Source organism: Carlito syrichta, unplaced genomic scaffold, assembly GCF_000164805.1.
Source record: "Carlito syrichta isolate Samal-C Ts95f unplaced genomic scaffold, Tarsius_syrichta-2.0.1 Scaffold90614, whole genome shotgun sequence".
NCBI classification, from domain to species: Eukaryota; Metazoa; Chordata; class Mammalia; order Primates; family Tarsiidae; genus Carlito; species Carlito syrichta.
The window spans coordinates 559,189-563,895 of record NW_007034710.1 but is presented as its reverse complement, the minus strand read 5'-3'; the positions used below and the strand labels follow the sequence as shown (position 1 = coordinate 563,895).

Sequence of the window (4,707 nt, the reverse complement as noted above, 5' to 3'; positions counted from 1 at the left end):
GGTAGCGCATGTCTGTAATTCTGGCTACTCGGAAGGCTGAGGTGGAAGGATCGCCGGAGCTCAGCAGTTCAGGTCAAGGCTGCAGTAGCCAGCAGCATGCCACCGCCCTTCAGCCTTGGTGACAGAGTGAGACTCCAACTAAACAACAACAACAACAACAACAAAAAGCCTAAGTGACAACATCCTACACAGTGATAATGAATTTGTGGTATTAAAATATAGTAAAGATTTAGTATTTTTTTTAAAACCGCAAGCACAACTAAATTGAGTGCTCTTTCTGATGCTTCATTTAAGTTACAGCAATTCTACTTGTTTCAAAATTCATCTAAGGAATAACAGGCCCTATAAAGGACAAACCCATAGATATTTTACTTCATTTGGCTTACATTTAAAAGTAAACGTCTGTATTTGTCCAACCAAAGCTGAAGTCAGTTCAAATTCTTGACTTTTATTTATGTCTTGCTGCTAGATAAAATTTGCTGCAGACTTCGCAGTAAGTATCCATCTTTTTCTACCACTTATGAAATGAACAATTAGAAGCATCCTAGACCTTAATTATTATCACAAACTGAATGTGGCCACTCAAGATTCAGACTCCAATATAATCCCACTAAAATTGTGGAGGAGGCTTCCGAAGTCCTAATAATAAAAAAAAAAAAACGGATGCTTATTTCCAGATATATTGGGCTAAATATGTTGTTGTTTTCCCCTCTTTTTGTTTTTGTGGTGGTGGTAAGATAGTATTTCTGGTAATATTTATTGTGCTTTAGCATCTTCTATATATTACCTTATATTTAATCCTCTCAACAACTTCCTAAGTATTACCTAGTGTCCTACACATTGGCAAAAAGAAGGTCTGTTTGGATGCCAATGAGACCAATGGAATCGCCAATGCCAGTTCCCATCAGCAGATATGGAAGCTGATCAAAGATGGGCTCATCATCTATAAGCCTATGACTGTCCTTTCTTGGACTCGATGCTAGAAAAACACCTTGGCCTGCCAGAAGGGCAGGCATATGGGCATAGGTAAGCGAAAAGGTATAGCCAATGCTCAAATGCCAGAGAAGGTAACCTGGATGAGGAGGCTAAGAATTCTGCACCAGCTGCTCAGAAGATACTGTGAATCTGAGAAGACTGACCACCACATGTATCACAGCCTGTATCCGAAGGTGAAGGGGAATGTGTAAAAAACAAGCAGATTCTCATGGAATGCATCTACAAGCTAAAGGCAGACAAGGCACACAAGAGACTTTTGGCTGACCAGGCTATAGGCCTGCATGTAGGAAGCACACAAGTGCTGTGAAGAGCATCTCCGGGCCAAGGAGGAGGAGATCATCAAGATTCTGTCTAGGCTGAGCTCGGTGGCTCAGCCTGTAATCCCGCGCTTTGGGAGGCCGAGGTGAGTGGATGGCCTGAGCCCGCAGGTTCAAGACCCGCCTGGGCAACTTGGCAAGACCTCATCTCTACAACAAATCAAAAAATTAGCCGGGCGTGGTAGCACATGCCTGTAGTTCCAGCTACTCAGAAGGCTGAGGCGGAAGGATCGCCGGAGCCCAGCAGGTCGAGGCTGCGGTGGCCGGGAGTGGCCACTGCACTCCAGTCTGGGCAACAGAGTGAGACTCCAACTCAAAAAAACAAAAAAACAAAAAAAAGATTTTGTCTAAGGAGGAAGAAAGCAAGAAATAAAGTTCCCCTGCTCTTATTTGTACATAGTGGCCTTGGTGATTACATAGATCAATCATGCAAATAAAATAGACCTTATCTGCTTGTCAAAAAAAAAAAAAAAAAAAAAAGCCGGGCTCGGTGGCTCAGCCTGTAATCCCGCACTTTGGGAGGCTGTAGTGAGTGGATTGCCTGAGCCCATGGGTTCCAGACCTGCCTGGGCAACTTGGTGAGACTTCATCTCTACAATAAATAAAAAATTAGCCCAATGTGGTAGCACGCTCCTGTAGTTCCAGCTACTTGGAGGGCTGAGGTGGAAGGATGGCAGGAGCCCAGCAGGTCGAGGCTGCGGTGGCTGGGAGTGGCCACTGCACTCCAGTCTGGGCGACAGAGTGAGACTCCAACTCAAAAAAAAAAAAGATACAAACACTAGGATCTGAATCCAAATAATTTTGATTCTAAACTAAAGCCTGTATGTATTTTTAACCATGCTGCCTCACAAGATGAGAATACACTTGCCTGGTTCTCAGGAGTTCATATTGCCAGGTGTAAAACACTAAACAGTCTATGTACTACACTTGAGAATAAAATTGTAGACTAGAGTGAAAGACATCAACATCTGTAGGTTTATTTTGGGCAGAGAAGCAAGTTAATGATTTTATGTTTGACCTGTCTCTACCAGGAAAGAAACAGAAGCAGCAATAAAGCTAAATACTGGTGGCAAAGTGAAAGATACATAGAGCAGAGCGGGAAGAAGAAAAAAGGAAATATCAAAGTAAGCAGAAGGCAGCAAGAGGACAGAAAAAGGAGCAAGGAACAGATGCTCAAAAATCCAAACGGCAGTTATTACTATGAAACACATAATGTGCTTCCTTTGCGTGTGAGTTACTTTATTAATAATATTAGAAATGAAGCTCAGTTCTTAAAGTGCTGGAAAATTTAAGAAGTTTCTCTTTTTAGCCGGGCATAGTGGCTCACGCCTGTAATTCCAGCACTTTGGGAGGCAGAGGCGAGAGGATTACCTGAGCAACTTGGCAGGACCTGATCTCTACAATAATTTTTTAAAAAATTAGCTGGGTGTGGTGGCATGCATCTATGGTTCCAGCTACTTGGAAGGCTGAGACGGAAGGATCACCTAAGCCCAGCAGGTGGAGGCTACGGTGGCCGTGAACATGCCACTGCACTCTAGCCTAAGTTACAGAGTGAGACTCTGACTCAAAAAAAAAAAAAGTATCTCTTTTTAAACCATTAAAAAAATATGTAACTTGACTAAATCAATCATGATACATCCTCAACATGGACTACTACGTGGTTATTTAAAATGCTATAGGAGCCCATTTAATGTTACTGAAACATGTTCATGGTACATTACTCTAAACAAAGAAGATTACAAAATATACAGAGATAGTCTCAATTTGTTAAAAATACAACAACAATTTATATGTATAATATAAAAATTGTAGCATTGGTTATCCCTGTTGATTTTTATCCCTGGGTGATTTATTATTTTCCTCTTTGTGATTTATGATTTCTTCTTTTTTACTTCCTGAATTTTCTTTTCTTTCTTTATTTTTTTGAATTGAGTCTCACTCCGTCACCCAGACTGGAGTGTAGTGGCACGCTCCCGGCCACTGCAGCCTCGACCTGCTGGGCTCCAGCGATCCTTCCGGCTCAGCCTTCCAAGTAGCTGGAACTACAGGCGCATGCTACCATGTCTGGCTAATTTTTTATTTATTGTAGAGATGAGGTCTCGCCAAGTTGCCCGGGTGAGTCTCGAACCCGCAGGCTCAGGCACTGAGGCCATTCACCTCGGCCTCCCAAAGCACTGGGATTACAGGCTGAGCCACCGAGCCCTGCCTATTTCCCAAATTTTCAACAATCTTATTAAGTTTAAGATGTTATTTTTTCTTTTTTTTACACTCCCCCATTGCTTTTTTCTTTTGAACCATCACCACAAATTCCAAAACTTTTTTGACACCTGAAACAGAAACTCTGTAACCATTAAGCAATAACTCTCTGTACCCTATGTCCCCCATAGCCCCTAATATTATTTTTATTTTTTATTTTTTTGAGTTAGAGTTTCACTCTGTCACCCAAGCTAGAGTGCAGCAGCATGCTCACGGCTACCACAGCCTCGACCTGCTGGGCTAAGACAATCCTTCTGCTTCAGCCTTCCAAGTAGCTGGAACTATAGGCACGAGCCATAACGCCGGGGTGATTTTTTGGTTTATTGTAGAGATGAAGCCTTGCTAAGTTGCCCAGGCTGGTCTTGATCCCATGGGCTCAGGCAATCCTCTTGCCTCTGCGTCCCAAAGTGTTGGGATTACAGGTGTGAGCAACCACGCCCAGGCCCTAATATTCTTTCTATAAATTTACTCATTCTAGATACCTCATATAAGTGGAATCAAACAAAATTTGTCCTTTTGTGATTGGCTTGTTTCACTTAAAATATGTTTTTAAGGTTCATCCAATTCCTAGTATATATCAGAACTTCATTCCTTTTTTTATTGCTGAATAATATTCCATTGTATGGATAGATTACATTTTGCTCATCCATTCATATCTGTTTTGTTTATCCAAAGTGTTGGTAGACACTTTCTGGCTTATTGTAAATAATATTCACAACTATTTCCACCTTCTGGCTATTGTGAATAAAGTGATATATTCATGTGCACTTTTCTCTATGAACATCTGCTTCCAATTCTTTTTTTTTTTTTTTTTTTTTTTTAAGTTGGAGTCTCATTCTGTCGCCTGGGCTGGAGTGCAGTGGCACACTCATGCAATCCACTCGCCTCGGCCTCCCTAAGTGCTGAGATTACAGGCTGAGCCACCAAGACTGGCATTTTTTTAATTGTAGAGACGAGGTCTTGCCATGTTGCCCAGGCTGGTCTCAAACTCACTGGAATCCTCGTGAATTGCTGGTTAGAACATAAAGTGTTCTACAGTCATTGTGGAAAATAGTTTGATGTATCCTCAAAAAGCTAAACTTAGCCGGGCTTGGTGGCTCAGCCTGTAATCCCACGCCTTTGGGAGGCTGAGGTGAGT

The 4,707-nt window shown here is 42.0% G+C and overlaps 1 protein-coding gene and 1 pseudogene across 2 annotated transcripts in view; one reads left to right on the top strand and one right to left on the bottom strand.

The window, feature by feature from the left end:
* Positions 1-4,707, bottom strand: part of ZNF609 (zinc finger protein 609) — a 243,532-nt gene that overhangs the window by 42,257 nt on the left and 196,568 nt on the right. The window lies entirely within an intron of this gene.
* Positions 1-4,707, top strand: part of LOC110595688 — a 12,226-nt pseudogene that overhangs the window by 2,653 nt on the left and 4,866 nt on the right.